A 22687-nucleotide genomic window follows, 5' to 3' on the forward strand; every position below is an offset into this window, starting at 1 on the left:
AACAAAAGTAATTATAATGCCAAGTATGTGAGCGAGGCACTCGTGTTTACGGTACAAAGCAGCGACACACTTGGCTTTTGCGTGTGTATGTATTCACGTACATGATTGTATTTATTTGTATGCATGTATATTTGCAATTGGTGTTGCCGGTTGAAATAGAAACATGTACAAGAAATACATTCACATAATTGAATATCCCTGTAGGGAAAATAGGAAATTCTGATAGAAAATTTTCTGATTGTGAATTAATATACTATGAAGGTTTTTTTTAAGTGCTTAAGAACTTTAAATGATAAAACAAAACAGAAATTTTGTTGTAATGCATTTTTTTTATAATCTGGTAGACGATTTCATGGCAGTTATTTTTTGAATATCTTATGCGGCATATATCCGCTGTGGCTACGAGTTACATGGCCCATTTGATCAGTCCAACTTTTAATTACTTTTTTCTACAAATCTAAATGAGTCCAATCAGCAAAACTGCGTCGCAAACTATGGCCATTTGGCCTCAATTCTTGCATTTGGCCTGTATTTTATAGGCACGCAAGTCAAGATGATTACCTAAAATTTTCTTCGTAGTCGAAGGGCAAACTTCAGTAAGTAGAGAATGATGAGAAATCAGCATTTCGGCCTATTCTCCAACACTTCGCTCTATGAACTTTGCGAAAAAATTTATTTTATTTTCTTTTTTTTTCAAAGTAAATTTCCACAATTTTGAAGCGTGCCTTAAACGAGCCTGAAACGATTAGTCCTGATCTGACAAACTACTGAACAGAAATGTCAGAACAGTTTGCCATTCCTAGCTATCATACCATAGTTATCGATATCGATAATTCTCTTGTAGCAAATAAAAAAACCCTACTACTAAGTGGAATTTGTCTGCAGAGAGGGACAAAGTTGCAAATTAAACGCTAACAACTCCTAAAAATAGACTAAAAAACTAATAATAATAATAAATTAGTATAAAGAAAGAAAAAAGTTCTTCTTACATTAGTTCAAGTATGCAAAAAATTTAAAATATGGATGATTAACTTTGTGCCACCTTGCGTATTGCATATTTGCCAGCTCTTTTTTATTACATATTCTTGAGCTTCCTATCAAATTGGTGGTGTGCGTATTGTTGTTGTTGCCCTGGAAATCGGATTACCTTTGGCGTTATAATTTTTATGAGAGCACTTTTTTATGGCGTGGGCGTCCGCCATTCGAAAAAAGTGTTTGCTATAATTTGACATTTCATTCCCTCAGTGGGGGCAACGCAAACTAGTGATAGTACTAAATTCACAGAAACGCGCTACTGAACTTCCCTAAAGGGTTTGTGCCATGCGTTTATGCGTTGCTGACCGGCTAGGCGTGTCTGTGTGTGCGTACATGCTTACGCATGCCCGTCCATTTGTGGTGTGAACATGAAATTTATTGTTGCTATAAGAATATGCTTACAATAGATTATTGCGTGCGCTGTATGGCTTGCTGGATAGTTGTTGTTGGTGTTTTTCAAGCCACTGAATCGTAAAATGTATGCGCATGAAATAAATACTTTTAGTATAATTGATTAAAATGTAATTTAATATTACGGCCGCCGTAGCCGAATGGGTTGGGGCGTGGCTACCATTCGGAATTCACAGAGAGGACGTAGGTTCGAATCTCGGCGAAATACCAAATTAAGAAAAACATTTTTCTAATAGCGGTCGCCCGTCGACGGGCAATGAAAAACCTCCGAGTGTATTTCTGCCATGAAAAAGTTCCTCATAAAAATATCTGCCGTTTGGAGTCGGCTTGAAAATGTAGGTCCCTCCATTTGTGGAACAACGTCAAGACGCACACCACAAATAGGAGGAGGAGCTCGGCCAAACACCCAAAAAGGGTGTACGTGCCAATTATATATATGTATATATATAATTTAATATTGCTAGTAGGCGTTTTATCTGTGATTGAACTATAAGTTAATGATTTTAATGAAAATTGGTGCCTACAAAAAGGCGTGGAGATGTAATGCATAGTAATGCATAAATTGAATGTACGGGTGGCTCTTAAAAGTCAATTTCAAGTTTTAGCTCAAACATTAGTTTAGTATCACCTGAGTCTTAATTTGGTCTACTTTTGGCCACCGTAGCAAAGAGGTGTAGGTGATTATTGTCTACTCACTTCATTGAAAATAATTTTTTTGAAGTGAAACTTTTTAAGCGTCGATGAGCGAGAATGGAGAGTAAAATTTCAAGGCCATGCAATGTTTTGGGCATTTTCGTTCCGTGAGAGAGAAAAAAGATATAACGCAAAGGAAAAGGAGAGAGAGAGCTATACCTTATATATATCTTAGATACACTTTAGGCTATTTTTTCTGAGTTTTTCCTTGTGGTTGCTAATTTCTAGTGAGAAATAACACTGCCTACTTTTTGGCCCTTGTTTGTTGGTGCAAACTTGTAGGAAATATATTTTTGGTGCCTACTTATTGGCGTAATATTTCTTTGGTGCATATTGTTTGGGGCGTTTTTGGTCCCAATTTCGCGCTGCTTGTTTTTTTGTTGCCTACTTTTTGGCGCTTATTTCCCTTTCCTGGCTAGTGCTTGTGCGAACTATAAAGTGCTATACATTCCGGCGTCGGATTTATTGGTATTGCCTTGCGGTAATTTGGGCCGGTGCTGTGGTTCTGGAATAGCTGCGTTTGTGCGGTAAAGGCTCGGAGTAGTGCGCGTTGTTGCCACGGTTTGTGTCCGGCGGTTACCTACACCGGCCGACCCTTCTCCGTTTATTGTAAATTTTGTCTATTTGTATTTTCTGCAAATTCTGTGAACTTATTTAGATATATATTCTTTCTCTCTCTCTCTCTCTCTCTCATTCTCTCTCGGGTCTCTCCCTCTTTCTTTGTCTGCCTTGAAAGTTTCACTTCTGTTATGTGTACTATGCTACAGACACTTTTTTGTTTAATAAAGATATTATTAAAAACCAAATATTATCATTACTTTTGCTTCATTAGAGTGACTTGTGTCGGAAGTTGAATTGTTAAAGAGATTAATTCAAAATTTCCAATGGTAAAATCGTTTGCAGGCGTATTTAAGTTTTATTGGGAAGTATTGAATTGACACAGTTTTTTGCCTTAAAACACTTAATTATATTTAGAATGCTTAGTTTTCATAATTAATTAAATGTTATTTGCAATACACAGCCGCACAGTATTGTGATACATTTTGACATTACCGCAATCAAGTGAATTTTGCTGGCCGCAGCGGTTGCGTAGAGTAAAAAAACAGCAAACCGCCCACACACACAAAGACTCCTAAATGTAAGTAGTTAATGTATTTGTTAAAAATGTAAACGCTGGTTACAAACCATAACAAGAGTGGCAGCAGTAACAACAGTAACATCAGCAATAACAACAACAAGAAATACAATAATTACATTTGAGCAGGCTGACACAGAAGCAGCCGTTGTGGCCAAGTGCCAACAATTTCACTGCTGCTGCTGCTATTTACATTGTTTTGGTTTATTTCATTCATCATTTCACTGGCGAATACAAATGCTTTAGTGAATGTCATCTGCAAGCAGAAAATGTCTAACGCGCAAGCCAGCGGCGAATAACAAGCAGTGAACAGCAAAGAGATCAGTGCCAACAGGAGGCAACAACATAAGCTAGTATCAACAGAAAACCCAATACAAACCAATACATTTGTATTTGCAGGCGCGCCAAACCTAGTAGCAAATTTTATTGCATAGTATAACAAAGTCACACAATCACACATGAATACACAAACACACACATATACACGCACATGTTACATGCAGAAGGGCCTACAGAAATAAATATTACATTTGCCGGCGCACAACAATACCAGTCTTTTGTTTAAATGTTGTTGGTGGTGGCGAAAATTTACCTCACTAGTATTTTGAGGTAGAAAAACGAGTGAGTGTGTGTGTGTGTGCTTGAGGATTGATGGCAGTTGGTTGAGTAATATGAGGCAAGTGCAGCTTTTGTTCCTTGTGTTATGCTGCTAGTGCCTGCTACTGCTGTCGTCAATGTTACCAGTATGCAGCGCAATGCAACACAAAACAGTTTGCAAATACAGACACACACACACACACACACACATCCATAAGTTATTGACGGTAGTTGTGCCAGTCATTTGTGCTAGCCTGCTATAAAGAGAACGCCAACAATTTATAGTCGAATTGACGGTTATTGTTACACTGGCTTGCCCTATCTACTTGCACTGTCACTTTCAGCGCTGGGCGGGTGCTATGAAAAATAGTCGCTCATACGCAGTGGCGTGGGGTAAGTGAAATTTTTTGAGATAACGCCTGGCGGTCGCCTTAGCCGTGTGCGTTTGCACTTTTGTGCGTGAGTAACATTCGGCGGCACGTAATCCCTGCTGATAGAACGCAGTTTTTTCAATGGCAATGCCTGACTATTCCCCTCCCTTCCGACAAATATATTATATTTAAATATTTCATTAACATTTTTTATAAATGAATCAAAAGAAAACGTGTTCAAATGCAGGTATTCCATGAATAGTTTCATGGAAAATGCTTTTGTTTTTAATTCTAATATTACGAAACTTTACTTGTGCTTAATTGTATGACAGATTCTGAGATGTTAATTTTTTGAAAGCAAATATATATTGAACTATTGTTTTACCAGTTGGTGCTGGGGCTTTAATATTCGACATTGGTTTCTATGCTACAATTTTTTTAATATAAAAATCGGGCGATATGCTTTTTGATATTATTATCTTCAGTACATCTAACGGAAGACCTGATCAAATTGATCAACCTGTAAAAAGTCACTTACGAGGTGAGTTCAAAAAGTATCGCGAATTTTGTGTTTTTTCAAAAATTATTTATTTATTCATTAACTAGCTGACCCGACGAACTTTGTTCCGCCCTAGAGGCAATAAAAAAGCAGATTTTTGATTTTATTAAGTTTATTTTTTTATTAATCAAGTATTTCAATGATTTAATAGATTGTATTCTTCAGTTAAGCACCTTGCGATACACGAAATTTTTTGTTTTATTATCAGGTGCAAGAACAAACAACGCAGATGGTTTTCCAACCCGTAGATTCAGACCACAAATTTTCAAGGATTGGCTTTATGATTTGTTAATGGTCATGGCGACTGCAAGACGGATCGGAAATTGAAGTCTTTTAAACTCAAACGGAAGATCGGTTGACATCCTCGGAATGAGAAATTCTTCACCTTCCTTTGAGTATCGTCGCGTAAATCACATTGTTCATCAATTTATTTACCCCCAAACGCGTACCGTTACAAAGTTTTGGTGGGCTTATGTTTCGAGGCTTGATTACTACGAAGCCAACTTTTAGGAGTAAATTGTGCGGTGGTAAGCCAGGCACATCCAAGAAGTTTAAAACTTCAATTGGATAGTTGGTGGCTTCATCTTCATTTGATACACAGTCAGTGGATTTGAATGAATGCATTGTTCCAATGATATCATTTTGAATTATGTAGTTATCTACATCTGTATTCTGAGCCGCTAAAATTGTTCGCTCACTCAACCATTCATTATTTTTGTAGTTATTAATGATGTTTGGGAATACTTTATTGATGAGAAAATTATTTACAGAAATTCTGAGGAAAAGAGATCAATCCGCTCGATTCGTCGACAGGTACTCGACCATTACCGATAGTCAGTAATTGCTCAGAGAAATCTTCAGTAGATGTATCATTAAGTAATGCAACTCTCATGCTTGTTGTCAGCTGAAGTTTTTTCACATAGCGCCATCGAGTCGCCAGACAGTAAAATCATTGCGCCTCCAAAACATGTCGAGTCATTGCGTATATATTTCAATGTTCGGTTAAGTGCTTCTAATGCACGTTTATACGCCATTGTGCATTCGTCCCAGATGATGATTTTCGATGCTGATAAAACTTTGGCCTTTGCTGAGTTTTTTGAAATATTACATGTTGGTTCTTCAATTTTTTGAAGATTTAACGACAATTTTAATGCAGAATGAGCCATACGGAATCCTTCGAACAATGTGGCTGCTATTCCAGAAGAAGCAACTGTAAGCGCAATGTTGGATTTCGCGCGAACAGTGTCAAAAATTACTGACCAGTTCCACAAGGGGCATCAAGGAAATATAAACCACCATTTCCATCAGCAATTGCCTTCATTAATGTATCATAAACTTCTTTTTGTTGGCGATTCAACAGTGGTACATTCGTTTGAACTACTAAATCTACTTGTTGATCTCTGTTATTCGCTCGACGATTTCACGGGCTGCCTCGCTGTGCTCTTGTGATTGAGAATCACGAATTCGAGCCATACTAACGCGGCGCTCTTCACGGGCAGTTCCTTGTGCTTCTTCAGCCGTTTCATTCCCAATGTTTCGTATCCTTCTCGCATTACGGTTTTGTCGGGAAAGATTCGATCGTCTTGGTCGCGGCATTGATAATGATGATTTAAAGAGAATACAAATTACTGTGATTATACATTTCTGACAAAATTTATATTATCAAATTTTCTATTTAACCATAGACAAAATTACGTTTAGCTATCATTAGCGTTTTGCTATACCACATTTTATAGTGACTTCTCGGAAACGCGTTCGAATGGGATAAAAAGTATGTCCGCCTCCTGGTCCTAAACTACCTCTCCACCGATTTTCAGCCAAATCGGTTCAGCCGTTCCCGAGTTATAAATAGTTTATATATATAGATATCTATTTTGTCCTCTTCAAAGTAGTCCCCATGAGATATTATGCACTTGTGCCAACGTTTTTTCCAATCTTCGAAGCACTTCAAAAAATCATTTTTTTTCTTGTTCAGCTCCTCCTTCGATGCCGTCTTTATCTCGTCAATCGTAGCGTAGCGTCGTCTTTTCATGGGCCCCTTCAGTTTCGGGAACAAGAAAAAGTCACAGGGGGCCAGTTCTAGGGAATACGGTGGCTGTGGCATAATTAGTATTTTGTTTTTGGCCAAAAAGTCGTGCACAAGCAACGATGTGTGAGCAGGGGCGTTATCGTGATGCAAGAGCCAATTTTTGTTCTTCCACAAATCCGGGCGTTTCTGAAGGACTGCTTTGCGCAAATTGCGCATAACTTACAGGAAGTATTCCTTATTGACCGTTTTACCCTCTGGCAAGAACTCATGATGCACAACGCCCCTGCAGTCGAAGAAAACGGTAAGCAAAACTTTTACATTCGACCGAACTTGGTGCGCTTTTTTCGGACTTGGTTCGTTGAGATGATTGAGCTTTGGTTTCCACGTCATAACCATAAACCCAGGATTCTTCACCAGTTATGACCCTCTGAAGCAAATTTGGGTCGTCGCGGACAGAGTCCAGTATCTCATTAGCAATGTTCATGCGATGCTGCTTTTGGTCGAAATTGAGCAGTTTTGGTACTAATTTGCGGCAACCCGTCTCATGCCCAAATCTTTGAAAAAAATCGAATGGCATGAGTCAATCGATATGTGCAGGTCCTCAGCAGCTTCTATAACGGTGATTGGATGATTGGCCAATACCATTTTCTTCACTTCATCAATTTTTTCGTCTGTTGTTGAAGAGCTCGTGCGTCAGGCACGCATTCGTTCACATCTTCTCGGCCTTCTGAGAACATAAATGTTGCTTTGGTCCAAAGTATCTGCTCCGTATGACACAGTCAACATTCGGAATGCATCTGCGCACTTACTTTCTTTTCTCATACAAAATTTGATACAGGTTCTTCTTTGATCCATCTTTTTGAATAGGTAAAAATCGGCCGCCGTAGGCGAATGGGTTGGTGCGTGATTACCACATTACAGAGAGATTGTTGGCTCGAATCTCAGTGAAAGCAAAATTAATAAAAACATTTTTCTAATAGCGGTCGCCCCTCCGCAGGCAATGGCAAACCTCCGAGTGTATTTCTGCCATGAAAAAGCTCCTCATAAAAATATCTGCCGTTCGGAGTCGGCTTGAAACTGTAGGTCCCTCCATTTGTGGAACAACATCAAGACGCACACCACAAATAGAAGGAGGAGCTCGGCCAAACACCCAAAAAGGGTGTACGCGCCAATTATATATATATATATATATATATAATTTGAAATAATAAAAACCACCATCGATAAAAATGAGCGCAGTTGTCAGTTTAAGCAGTTGTCGTTTTTGCGTATTCCGGCATGGCGTACGGCTCGTATGTTCCGCGTTCGACTCAAATACTCATAGTCTATTTTGCTGTCGGTCAAATTCGTTGCCGTATCGGATGCAACAAATCCATAGTGACGGGCATATTATTTTTCTCTGTTCTTGAGGTATATGGGTGTCTCTAAATAATAGCCCACTATGAGTTGGTGGGATTGTCGTCAGGAACAGAGACACTCATATGAGGCTGTCTCTTTCAATGCACCACCAGCAACCCTTGATTAAGTATTTGCATTTCACTCGTGCCTTGAATATTGTATTGTGAATGAGAGAGAGATACCATGAGAGGGAGAGAGTAAACTTATGAGTAATTTATTTTAGGGTTTCATGAAAAAAACTGACCAGAATTCTTTTTTAAGATAGGTTTAAGGAAGACTTGAATAACTCAGCCAAATGTTGAACTCTTTTGGCTTCCTTCATTTATTAGAAAAGTAACCCATTTAGGTACCAATAATTTTTTCACATATATCATTATTTTGATTCAGTTTCTACAATTTTTATTAAATTATATGTAGGCCTTTTAGGCTTAAGCTGATATGGGTTTTTGGAGAAAATATTTTGAAAAACAAATTTTATTTGTAAAAAGCTCGACTCTTTGAGGAACTTTCAAATCGATCCAGCTCAAGTAAATCTAAATCATTTTCAATCAAACAAAATATTTTGGCGAAAGACTTAAAATATAATAAATTTTGTAATGCCGATAAAAACCAGTACCGAATTTTGTTTGTATGGGCATTGAAGCACACTTATGTATGTACTTAGGCAAACATTCGGCAAACCGAATAAAGTTACCAAAACGTGTTTTCATCAATGTATGTGTGTCATTAGGTGAGAAAAAGGTGGTAATCACTTGGTTCCAGATCCGCACTATATAAAACTTTCCCACCATGCTCCCGGATTTTTCGACTAGCCACTATAGATGCGTGTTGCCTTGCGTGGTCCTGATGGAACACAACACCTCTTCTGTTGGCAAATTCTGGCTGTTCTTGGTCAATCGTGTGTGTCATTAGACTCTGAAGCTTATTTATTTTGCCTGAATCTGCTGGTTTATAAAACTTATTCCGCTATTTAATATATTTGGTGTTAACGGATGTGTAATTTGTTTCTTTTTAGGCCGTCTCTGGATCACCGATAAACACAAAAACGTCTACCAAAAGAATGAGGTAAGAGAATTGAATACATTTGGTTTTGTCGGTTTATTAAGCAAGTATTTGGCAGGAATTCCTTCAGACTAGGAGTTCTCTCTCATGAATATTGTAAAAGTTGTAGAGATGAGGAAGAGGAAGAAGCAGTTGAGCCCTTTCCTTGAAATTGCCCAGCCTTAGCTAAAACCAGAGCAGGTTTTCTAGTTAAATATTTTTGAAATTATTTTATGGAACTGTCTGGCGACGGTGTAAGACCAATTCTGTGCTTCATAAGAGTCACAAATTGGTTCCAAGAAAAAAATAAATAATGTTCCCGTGTCGCACAATGGTATCATAACGGATCTGTAAGGTCTATGTGAGCTAGTCGTACAGACCGACTACCACCATAACCTAACCTTACCCACAGTGTATTAAGGTCTTCTCCAGATGTGCAGATACGTGAATTCTGTAGAAGCTCTTAAGATAAAGAAGAGACAGAGACGATTTCGCTTCTTTTGCGCCACTGTGCTGCTCTGTTTAGATGAAGAGTCGCCATTCTAGGTAGAAAATTCTTCAACTCTTCTCAGTTTTGCAGAAATCAGAGATCTTCAAAAGTTTTTGCGGGGCTGACAGTGGTTCTACGAGAGATTAGGACAAGTTGCACTTACATCACCATATTAGGCATGAGCCTGTGTGTATCCCAATCTCATATCCCCTATAACCTAACCTAACCTAATCGTTTTCATTTGAAAATGTTTGGGTATTCTTAAGGTATATTAAAACTTCATTGAACCGGGAGTGGTCTCGGAGCAATTATTCTTAAATTGCTTCTTTAGACCTGAAACCCAGTGTAGCGTCTTCCAAGCTGAGATCAACGCTATAGGCAAAGCAGTAAAAACGATAAGACTTACCATTTTTGTTGAAAATCAAGCAGGGATCGGGGCACTGGCCTCAGTGCGCATCAATCCAAGATTTGTTAAAGAATGCAGGAGGTCGTTCTTGCTTTCCAACAATACAACACCACACTTTGTTGGCCACTCTGAAGTGGAGGGAAATGAAGGAGTGGATGTGTGTGCAAGAAAAAGTTTTGAGCTTGACCTTTAGCGAGTGGTAAATGACATAAGCATTCCTCTAAACGAACTGTACACTGTGATGGACTTGAACGTAATCGCGAAAACTAATAGAAGTTGGTTCCTGATTACTAAGGGGGCGTTCATAAATTACGTTAGATGTTTAAGGGGGGGAGGGGGTCGAGTCAAATCTCATCTAATCTTACGTTGGAGAGAGGGGGGGTCTCGGCAAATATCACGCAATTTTTTTTCTGATTGAAACAAAAAAATTGTACATGCTTAAGATTTAATCTCAAGCGTAATCGTACTATGATTAAGATCATTCACTAATTCGTTCGAAAGAAAATAATTTCATTCATACTTCGACGTTATACATTACTACTGTCAAACCACCATATTTGTTTTATACCAAATAGCTCAATTTAATCTGAATTTGCGGTACAGTGTAGCCCGTCTGTTGTTTTCGCGCCACTATGAGCCGAACGCCCTATCACTCAGGTTGACGTTTGACAATTCCGGACTTTAAAGAACATGACGGAAAATCATTTGCTCCATTTCTAATACGCGTACCGATTCAACCGCTGAATGCCTTCATCAGCACGCCTATTGATCTCTATTGCCCAAGTATACGTGATGATTTAGAGAAAATATGCTGCAGTACATGCGGTATTTACTTCGCATCTATCACAAGAGCTGCAGAGCACAGGATGTTCCGCAAAGTGCGACCCTCACGGATTGTCACAAGACGAGCTAATGAGTTACTGTGCGCAAGCGTCAACGGCTTAGAGTGGCTAGATTAGAACGAATTTGAAGGAGCACATGATTTTACTGAAAATCATATGGACATGTTGGTCCCAATAGTCTCTCTTGAAACCGCGCATGATTCTCCATGGACTGAATTAGAGTAGATATTCTTTTTTTAATCGCAGTAGTTACGATTTAAGTCTTCTATTGTTAAATTTCTATTACACTTATAACTCTCAGCAATATTGATTACTAGTCTTAACTAGTCGTAAATAAAAGCACGAAGCAAAGTTTTTTTCTTTTTACAATAACAATCCAACGCGTTTACATAAGAAACCCACATTTTGAAAAATCTCACGTGAGATTGGGGGATGGGGGAGGGGGTTGAATAAAATCTCACGACATCTCACCAGGGAGGGAGGGAGGTTCAGAAAATTGAAAAAAACACCTCACGTAATTTATGGACGCCCCTAACTGCACGGTCTCCAAAGCGCTTTGGCCAAAAGTGAATCTTAAAAGTACGAAATGTCTGCGTGGATTCAACATATCAACTACCGGGTCTCTGTACTATTGGCACCCTAGCCAGTGAAATGGGTGTACCTCACAATGACTTCTGCAGGAGTTGTGGAGAAGAAGAGGAAATTGAATCGGTACAACCCCTCCTCAAAGAAGCCCTGCCAAATATCTTGGCGATTGTTTCTTTGAAGATCTTGGAAATTCACAAAATGTTTCACGGGAGGGACTGGTTACCTTCTTAAAAGGATATAAGTGGCTTAAGCAACTTAGGCGATGGAAATTAGAGGAAGGTATCACAGTGGGCTTTAGTCTTGGGTCGAGTGTATTATTTTAGGCAAGCAACTTGTCTAACCTAACCTAACCTAAGGTATATTTTTGTTGTTCTTGCTGTTACTGCAGTGAAGGCGCTTTATTTTAATAATATTCTCTATATTTTGAAATTGCTATCATTGCAACGGTCACTTTTATTGCTGCCACCCCTATTGCCGCCACTAACATTATTGGCTATTTTAGTGCATATGCACTTATATATACTTTAGAAAGCCTACTCTAGTGGAGGCTTTATTTTTATTTTGTAATTCGAATGCATTCTTTGTGTTTTCTTGCCATTGTTTAAGTAGAAATTTTTTTCAGTAACCAACTACAAAAACTAAGCACCAGCAACTTTGCAGAGCCAACTCGTATCAGCAAACACCAGTGCATGTGAATGCCAATAAGTGAGAATGAGTGGGAATGTATTTGTAATATTATATCAATATGATGTCAGGATAGGGAGAGAATAAAAAAGAAACTACCGCAAACTAAAGTACCAATGAGTACTTTTCTACTAAAATAAATACCTTACAGCCATTCTCTATAAAATCTTTTCTTTCTCACTTAAACACTGCCATGCCATATAAGTATGTTTGCATGTAGAATAGATTGCACAAATGTGAGTACCCGGTGGGGTTGCTTGTTTGGCTGAGAGGAGAAAGAATAGCTGATTGTCAGCTCCACTTCTCTCACTATTTGCAGTATACGCAGCCAGTCGTCATGCAATCGACATAAAATTTTAAATAACCCATTTTCGAAACTTGACCATTACGAAATTTTAATTAAAATTCTGTGACAGTAGCGGCAGTAGGGGCAGCAGCAGAAGCAGTAAAAGTGAATGAAATGAGGGCACAGTAGTAATGACGAAGACAATGTAAATAAATGGTTGGCTTCATAGTTACTTACAGCCAGACATACAAATGTATGCACATTTAAATGTTAAATAAAGTTACCAAGGGTTTGGCTGTAATGGCGGATTTTATGCCGTACAAATGGTTAAACTATTACTAGGCCTTGCAGCAGGACTTTTTGAATATTTCGGAGAGTTGATTGGTTAAAAGGCAGTATTGCGTGGAGGAGTAGTGTTTGATAATTAAAAGCGAGATTGATGTGTACAAAGTTTGCTAAATAAAAATAAGTAATGGAAATGTAATTAAACTATTTTGTATAATTATCTTAGAAAAAATTGTGATAATTTTAAATACATCATCACCATCGGGCAGCTTTGCAGCTCGGCGTGAGCTTTAGCTTCGTTCACGATTCGTTTCCATGCATCCTAATCCTCGGTAACAGTTCTACAGTTTCTAACAGCCATTGTCCTCAGGTCCACTTTCAGCGATTCTTCATTGTAGCTTAGCCGGCAGATACTATTTTGCAGTCGTAGCGGACCAAACACATTTTGCAGCACTTTTCGCTCGAATACTCTTAACCTCTTCAGGGACATCGGCACATATGCATACGTTTAGGTTTTTTGAAATAATTCCATTCATAGATGAACTCTACGCTAAATAACCACATAAGTGGAAATAATTTTTCTTTTTTTGTAAAAATTATTGTACTATTTTCTATTTTTTCTTATCTTACTGAATTGTTATAAATGTAAGCTGAATAACTCGTAATAAAATGAAAAATAAAACTAACGTTTTTTTACTTTAAAAAATTCGTCCCTGAAGAGATTAAACACGATTCATCTTTAGAAGTTAGTGTACAGCATTCACAGCCGTATGCAAGATCTGGCCGTATTATTGACTGGTAGAGTCGTACTTTGCAATCTCTCGTAAGAAGTTTAAATATTAATAGTTTGGTATGAGTGAAATATGCTCTGTTTCCTGCCACAATCTTGTTTTGCATTGTTTTGTGATCCAGATTGTATGACCTCGAGGCCCGACGTTGAGAAAAAGTTCGGCCAGGATTTTTTTATTTCGTGCGATGTCATCGGCTTAAGCAGTGGTTAGCCTTGAGCGGTTACAGAGATTGCCAAATTTTACCTCATCAGTAGCAAGTTTGAACCGCTTGTAGAGAGAGAGTCGCCTTGTTTGACTTCACAGGAAATGTCAAAGAGAAACGAGACTGACTGTTGGACTAATACTTTAATTACCTAGAATTTGATATGTCATTGTTTTCAACTGTTAACGGATTCTCCATAGATCATATCAACCTATATTTTTTTGATCTTGGGTTTGAGGGCCTGAAATATATGGATTAATAGTATGTAAATTTGGAGTTTGTGGGAAAGCCTGCTTGCGGTTATGTGGGTTAGCCTGCTCGCGGTATGATAGGGGTGGTTTCTAGGGGTTAGGGCTGTGTGTGACTCGGTACCCAAAGGTTAGATAGTGTAGGGATGTGGTGAGTCAGCACACTTATGGTGTGAGATAAAATTTTAAGAAAAATAAGACTCAATTCAAGAAAATTAGTAATCGAATATATCATGTCTATGTTATCTTAATCGATTTTCAGGTGTAGGAAAATTTCGAAACATGAAAATTTCAAAATGCGATATCTCTGCGAAAAAAAATGATATTTGAGCAAACAAAACACCATTTGAAAAAAGAAGGATTGTATTTAAAGATGCCATCCTTTAATTTTGGTGAAAGAAAACATCTGCAAGGCTACATAACCTCAAATATGGGCAAAAATGGGGTTTTTTGCACTTTTAGGTTAGGATATCTCGAAAACTCAAACTAATAGAGCAATTCTGAGGCCAGATTTGGATTCAGCGCATCATAAACCTTCGGAAATATATAGTCTGGTTTCTGGGTCTGAATGTTGGTTAAATTTTGTCGGCCTGTGTTATCTTAGAAAAAATTGTGATAATTTTAAATACATCATCACCATCGGGCAGCTTTACAGCTCGGCGTGAGCTTTAGCTTCGTTCACGATTCGTTTCCATGCATCCTAATCCTCGGTAACAGTTCTACAGTTTCTAACAGCCATTGTCCTCAGGTCCACTTTCAGCGATTCTTCATTGTAGCTTAGCCGGCAGATACTATTTTGCAGTCGTAGCGGACCAAACACATTTTGCAGCACTTTTCGCTCGAATACTCTTAACCTCTTCAGGGACATCGGCACATATGCATACGTTTAGGTTTTTTTAAATAATTCCATTCATAGATGAACTCTACGCTAAATAACCACTTAAGTGGGCATAATTTTTTTTTTGGATAAATTACTATTTTCTATTTTTTCTTATCTTACTGAATTATTATAAATGTATGCTGAATAACTCGTAATAAAATGAAAAATAAAATTAACGATTTTTTACTTTAAAAAATTCGTCCCTGAAGAGGTTAAACACGATTCATCTTTAGAAGTTAGTGTACAGCATTCACAGCCGTATGCAAGATCTGGCCGTATTATTGACTGGTAGAGTCGTACTTTGCAATCTCTCGTAAGAAGTTTAAATATTAATAGTTTGGTATGAGTGAAATATGCTCTGTTTCCTGCCACAATCTTGTTTTGCATTGTTTTGTGATCCAGATTGTATGACCTCGAGGCCCAATTACCATGTCTTCTGGCCGTCTTCTCTCCACCTTGTGTGAAATCTTCAGATATTTTTTTTCTGCATTAATTTTGAGTCCTATAGGTTCAGCATCTTTCCCGACGTTGAGAAAAAGTTCGGCCAGGATTTTTTTATTTCGTGCGATGTCATCAGCTTAAGCAGTGGTTAGCCTTGAGCGGTTATAGAGATTGCCAAATTTTACCTCATCAGTAGCAAGGTTGAACCGGTTGTAGAGAGAGAGTCGCCTTGCTTGACTTCACAGGAAATGTCAAAGAGAAACGAGACTGACTGTTGGACTAATACTTTAATTACCTAGAATTTGATATGTCATTGTTTTCAACTGTTAACGGATTCTCCATAGATCATATCAACCTATATTTTTTTGATCCAAAACTGTTATTTGGCGATGCCCTACAAATAACATGACAGAAATTACGTGGATTTGCGAACTCAGTGGCAGTTTTATAGGAATTGTGAAAATTAATCGTCTTGTATGGATGCAGGTGCGCTATCGGCAAAAGATGGGGCCTCTCGCCTAAACTTACATTCTGGCTTTATAACACCATTATAAATCCAATTTTGTAGTTTGGAATCCTTGTTTGGAGGAACTCGCTGGAAAGGTCGATATCAATTAAGGAGCTGAGGTCTGGCCTCATTCGGTTTGAACTACTCCTACTTTTACGCTTAATGGAACGCTGAATGTGGTACACGTAGACATCGCAGAGGAAAGCAACCGCTGCACGCGCCGCAATCAGATAGAGCTGTTCGAGCCACATGCAAGACTTAGTCTACGTACACTTAGTATTTTTAGAAACTTCATCCCCATAGTGCTTGTTCAATTTACATCCTCACTGGCTCCGAGCAGTATTTTTTCCATTCATATTCACACAAGGGAGGAGTGGGCGTTGTGTAACATTTGGAGACAGGGCAGGTGATAGCCAACATGTTTACGGATGGCTTGAAGATTAGCGGAAGGGCCCGTGGGGGAGTATTCTCGATGAAGCTCAAAATTAGGCTACCAGATTACTGCAATGTATTCGAGGCGGAGGTAACTGCATTTTAAGAAGTAGTGGATTTGTTCGCTTACTTCCGTGTTGCAAGGGAGGTTAATACCTACTCCGACAGTCAAGCGGCAAATAGGGCTTTGGGCTCGTTACTTGTGTGTTCGAAATTAGTCAGGAATGCTTAATTTCTCTCTCGACTGCATCCGAAAATTTCGGTTTTAGGCTCATTTGGGACCCCGGTTAAAGTGACATAGTGTGAAACTGCTCCTGGAAAGATGCGCTTTGCATCAACTCAGCGAGCTCTGGGTAGGGTGAACAAACGTGCAAAGTCGCGAGATCCTTCTGACCACGGGTAGATCGGCGGCACACGAGGGAACTTCTATGGATAAAAAAGCTGTAGTTCATGAGTTTGGTAGGTCTCCAGGTGTTGTCCGTTAGATATCCATACGGTGAGGCTTGGGATAGCTTTAAGTCCGTTCTGCAAAAGGGCACCTGGCATCTCACTATTTTACTACACCTGCGGATATAGCAGGTTTAAATATCACACCAGGTAAATGTAATCAGAAACTTGAAGAGGTTTTCCGTTTGAAAACTCTGTGGCATCAGTTCAATAAGCGGAGGGCTCAGAATGCTCTTTTTGGCGCTATGCTGTCAAACGCTTTACACACACCCATACACATGTTAGTGTGCGAGATTACGAAAGTATTTTCCTACATGTACACATTTTAGGAAATTCCCAACAAAAGAGGAATGAGCAAAAAAAAAAAAAAACAAAAGCAAAACAAAAAAAAACACAAAACTGCAAATCTAAAATTGGCAACTTTTCAAGTAACAAACAAAATCATTTTGTAAAGTTGTATTGGCCAAATAGCTCGCCCTTTGGAAGTGCCGTTATTGCTTTTGTTGTTATTACACTTGTTTCCATTTTTTATTGTTGTCTGCACAACACGAGGCAGAATTTAATTGCCAATACAAGAGTTCGTATTTTTTGCGCTTTTTGTTTGCTATTTTTTTGGTTTTTTATTCAGCATTCGCTCCATTGAGTGGCGCAAGTAAGCTTCGTTGGTAGGTTGGTGGTGCTGAGGTGTAGTATTCGGTTTGTTTGGTTGGTCAAATATTTTATGTTAGTGAAAAAAAAAATGAAAACGAAAAGCTCAATTTGCTTTCCCTGGTGCTACACTTTCACAAATCTAAATGTTCATACAGTTACATACACACCTACACATAAGCCATGAACCATGAACTTCAGCCAAAGCGACTGCAGTTGTTTTGTCGCCGTTGCAGTTTTTTACTGCTCACTCTGCTGTTCCAGTTACATGCTTTGCTCTACGCTTGTGAATACATATTTGTAAGTAGGTATGTGCGATATATATAGAACATTTGGCATTCGCTGTCGCCAATCCGACTGAAAATCTCGCAAATATTACTTTTGTTCTATTTATTGCTGTCGCCGCACAAGTTTAATAGGAAATTAAAGCAAACAAAAAATAATAATAACGTTGCATTTGGTGGCGTCGTCACATTACATACATTTTTAGGCTGGTTTTGTTGCACATTTCGAAGTGTTTTTAATTCAATTAGAAACAAATTGATTCATATTTTTCAGTTTTTATTTGTATTTTACCACTTCCTTTCTATTCCTTAACATTCTTGGCTTAATTGGAATTTTTGTATTATTTATTATGGCTGCAATTTCTTATCAGCACTTAAAATTGTACAAAACACCATAAAAAGTTAAACTTCAGTGGGGAATTCAATCGCATGCACTACTGCATAGGTACAACTAATGGAAAACCTGTCGTTCACGAAACTTTTCCAGCACTTTATAAAATTATTCAACACTCATTTCATTAAGTAGTCGAGGTCATACATTTGTATAATTGCAGATAGCCAAACACTTAACTGGCGCTATACGCGACATTCGCACACTTTGAGAGTAAACTGAATCTTACAGCAATGGAAGTGAACGCTGAATAATTTGGCTACTTGACGTGCACAGGTATTATTGCATAAGGGAGATACTGTTAAGGTTTGAATGAAAAAAATGAAGCCCGCTCAAAACTCTGATATCCAAAATAGCTGTCAAAATAAAGTACTTCAAGCGCCACAAAAAACAAAAAGAAATGTTTTTACAGGCGAAAACCCATTAGGGGTACTCATACCAATTTCGTTACCATAGATAGGTTGGGTTAGGTTTGGTAAAGTGACTGTCTTACGACGCACCTAGGCCAAATAGAGGCCCGTTGTGATGCTACTGGAACCATTCCATCCTTATTCCACCTTGTCGTTTTTAAAACATCCTGTGGAATTTATAAATCTTTAGTTTACTCATTTTATATATGCAAAATCTGTGATTATTTCTCAGGAAAACGTTGAAAAGATGGAGCTCCATTTCTTCATGTGCTATTTTGAAAACCCTTTGGCCCCTTTACAATATACGGAGGACTCAGAAAGTCTTTTGAACTCCCCGCCATTCAATTTCCAAACTCGTAGCTGTGTTTATCGGTCACTGGACGATCGGCACACACGCGGAAACGCTAGGGTTACCATTTAACTCCCGTTGCAGAAGTTGTGGGGACCTTTCAGAGAAGGAGACTGTTAAGCTCTTTCTCTGTAAATGTCCGGGCTTAGCAGCTAGACGATTGAGATCACTGGGTGCTCCTTTCTTCGACAGCTTGGGGCAGTGCACTAACCTAAACCCCATCAATCTTCTCCGCTACATCAACAGCTCTGGCTGGCTGTAGCTATCTGCCTGTTGGAGGTGTCATAATGGTATCAAAACGGCGCTTTAGTGTTACTTGAGGAGTGCCAGATGGGCACTTCAACCATTTCTCCTACCCTACCTATCTATTCGCGATGCTGTCCAGAAAAGCGATTCCGAGCAAATTAAACCTTCTTCTACACAGAGCCATGCACCCGCATAAAAGGTGTTCAACTACCTCTTCCTCTTCTGCCTCTTGACAACCTCGGCAAAACTGAAAATATAATGCCCCAATTCTACTGGCATGTCTTCCTGTAAGACAGTGTCCAGATAGGACTTCAACTAATGTTCTTAACTCGTTCCTATTAAATTTAAGTATACTGCGACCCATATTCCATTCTGTTCAAGCGATTTTTAGCAATACTTAAGGTATCTATCTATTTGCAGCTCACATGTTGCCAAGAGCATAGGTACGAGTATATCAACTTTGTCTTAAGTAATTTGGAGCGTAGTGCCCAGTCTAGCTAACTAATTCGCCATACAGTTACTCTCAATGTTACTGTGACCCGGCACCCAGAGTAGAGTTATAGAGAAAGACTCTACGAGTATTCTTAATTGTTTACAATACTCTACCACTATTTTCGAAGGCAGTTTCCATGATTGAAGCGATTCCCGAGCTTCCTGACTATCGGAATATATATTTATGTAGGTATTTCTGACTGTAACTGCGTATTTATTTAGCGATAAAAAGCTTTCTATAATCGCCAAATCTTCAGCTTGGAATATGCTGCAATGATCAGGGGAGCGGAAAGGTATACTGATGCGTATAGTAACCGCATAGACACCGCCTCCCACTTGATCGTTGAGTTTAGAACCGTCGGTATATATACTGACTCCATTTTCAGTAAATACTAAACCATTTTCCAAATCCTCTCTAGATGGAAATTTGATCGTATAAGGTCTGTCAAGGTTTAAATCTAGGGAGTCATAGTAGGCAGTGGAACCAGAAATGATCTGAGAATACGCGAATGCTCCTTGTTATTCGTTTTAAGAATTGAAGATTCTCTCAATCTTAGGGCCGCTTTAACGGGTGATTGGCAGGAAAAACAGGCCAATCGGCAATAAATGCGACATAACATTTAACGCTGACCAACATTAGCTGTTCTCAGTTGTTCTCAGAGCCCCGCTAATACAAAGGCTAGCTGCTGTTTGATCGCAGTTTTCTTATCAAGAGTTGACCACCAGACCAAAAATCCGTAGGTCATAATTGGTATTAAAATATCTGTATAAAGGTAGTGAACAATTTTGGCGGATATACCCCGCTTTAAGCCTATTGTTCTTTTATAGGAGTAGAGCGCAGTAGTAGCCTTCTTTATTCTATCCTGAACGTTCAGTTTCCAATAAGGTTTCTTGTTTAGGATTAAGCCAGGGTATCCAGTAAAACCTAACCACAAAAGTTTGCGTAATTCTGAGAAATCTATTTTAATCTGGATATTTGTTGTTATTAAAATATTATCAAACAAATCGAAATCAGAGTAATTATTTTGTACGAAACGATACTAACGGCGGTTGCATAAACGTGAATTGTGTCTATAACTGTCTGGATGCCAAAGTTTCACAGTTTGTTGTCTTTTTCGGGGGTATTTTAGCGAATGAGAATTATCGATTTCGATAACAGCTGAAAATGGAAAACAATGTTGACATTTCTGTTCAGTAAAGCTTGGCAAGTCATCATGAATCACTTAAAATGAGAAAAACGCTTCCAAAGTGTGGAAGTTTTGCCAAGTTCATAGAGCACCTCGTCCATTTTACGATCAACATAATCATTAACATTACAATTTTTTTTTTTTCACTAGCCTTATCGTTCGCGTGATTTAACGCCTCTGTATTGCTTTTTATGGGGTCATGTTAAGTCATTGGTTTATGTCCACAAAACAGCAACTCTTGTAGTATTGTAAGCCAATATTCAAGCCACCATTGACGCCATACAGTTAGATTTATTAGAATTGAATTGATGGAATGAAGGCTATGTAGGCGATTTTCTTTGCTCAGAAGAAATTTCTGGAGATAAAAAGTATCATAATAATTTTTTAATAGCAGTTGACATTTGGCAGAGAATGGCGTTCGATAGCTTGACTTGTTCGAAAATTGTTTTTGTTTTATTATTAAAAACATGTCCTTCAAACATATAAACGCAAATAGGTTCTGTATGGTATATTGTAACATAAGATACATACCTACATACATGTATAACACATAAATACCTGAATACATATCTACATACGTACATACTTACATACACAAACATATTAACTTACATATTTAAATATTAATCTTAAATTTAGCAATAAGAGAAATTAGAGTAAGAGTAGAACTTTAAGAGATTTCGTTAGATGTAAGCTTTAGGTAAATAAGGTTTACTGTAAATAAATTTGAATAAAGGAGTTGAGTTATTTCGCAGACACCGAGAAGTGAGTTTGTGTTTTAATAACGTTAATGGCGACGAGGAAAAAAAATATAAAACATTATTTAAGCTGATTTAAATATTTGTTACTCAACTGTTAGACGGTTTAATAAAATAAGTTTGATATTTAAAAAAAAAAAAAAAAAAAAAAAACTTAAAAGTTGTGAAGTTGGCTAACCCAACAAAAATACATTCACATATTTGTGAGCAAAATTAAGACCTCTGGCATGGTCAGTGGAAAACTTTAAAGCTTTACTAGTGTGATTTGCAATAAATAATTAAAGTAAAAAGCGTTGTAAAAGAAAATACAAATAATAGTGAACATTTGTGTCAAAAATATATTGAATATAGCGGCAAATGAAAGTGGTTTGTGGAAAAATTTAAGAACACATGCACTGAGGAAAAGTTCCAATGAATGACCTTCATAGAGGTTAGTGAAAAAAAAAAAAAAAAAAAATTGTAACGACATACAAGAACCTGTACCCTTTTCAAGTGCAAATATCAGCGAAATTTTAAAAAGAGATCAAGTGTCCGTTATTAATATTTATCTGGACTCTCATTTTAAGAGAAAAACCGAAAGAAAAAAAACAACAGGAGAAAAGATAATAAATAAAAAAAAAAAAAAAATATACGACACTGCCTTGCACTCCCACTCTACGCTCGCTAAATCATTTATTTTGACTCTCTAATATAAAAACAAAACATATAATAGGCAAGAATTGCTATACAAATAAGAACAACAAAGCTAATATATAAGAAGGTGCAATACCTACAACAAACAAACCAACAAAAGAAACGTCTTAGTAAAAATCGTGAATTGACCAATGAACTCTCGCATAAACAATTTAAATTTAAATTTCTTCTTCTTCTTAATTGGCGCTATAACCGCTTACGCGATTTTGGCCGAGTTTAGCAAAGCGCGCCAGTCGTTTCTTTCTCGTGCTAACCGGCGCCAGTTGGACACACCAAGTGAAGCCAAGTCCTTCTCCACCTGATCTTTCCAACGCAGAGGAGGCCGCCCCCTTCCTCTGCTCCCACCAGCTGGTACCGCATCGAATACTTTCAAAGCCGGAGCGTTTGTATCCATTCGGACGACATGACCCAGCCAACGTAGCCGCTGGAT

At 38.1% G+C, this 22687-nt stretch overlaps 1 protein-coding gene across 10 annotated transcripts in view; it reads left to right on the top strand.

Moving 5' to 3' along the window:
- The window catches only part of LOC128861006 (galactosylgalactosylxylosylprotein 3-beta-glucuronosyltransferase P), a 110584-nt gene that overhangs the window by 30933 nt on the left and 56964 nt on the right, over positions 1 to 22687 (top strand). For 7 of the 10 annotated variants that reach the window (XM_054098853.1, XM_054098863.1, XM_054098858.1 and 4 more), the window contains one exon: positions 9244 to 9293. The exons of the other annotated variants lie outside the window; for them this stretch is intronic. The gene's annotated coding sequence lies outside the window, so the exon portion shown is untranslated. The remainder of the gene's footprint in view (positions 1 to 9243; positions 9294 to 22687) is intronic. 10 annotated transcript variants of the gene reach the window in all.

The sequence above is a fragment of the Anastrepha ludens genome, chromosome 4 (assembly GCF_028408465.1).
Source record: "Anastrepha ludens isolate Willacy chromosome 4, idAnaLude1.1, whole genome shotgun sequence".
Taxonomy (NCBI): domain Eukaryota; kingdom Metazoa; phylum Arthropoda; class Insecta; order Diptera; family Tephritidae; genus Anastrepha; species Anastrepha ludens.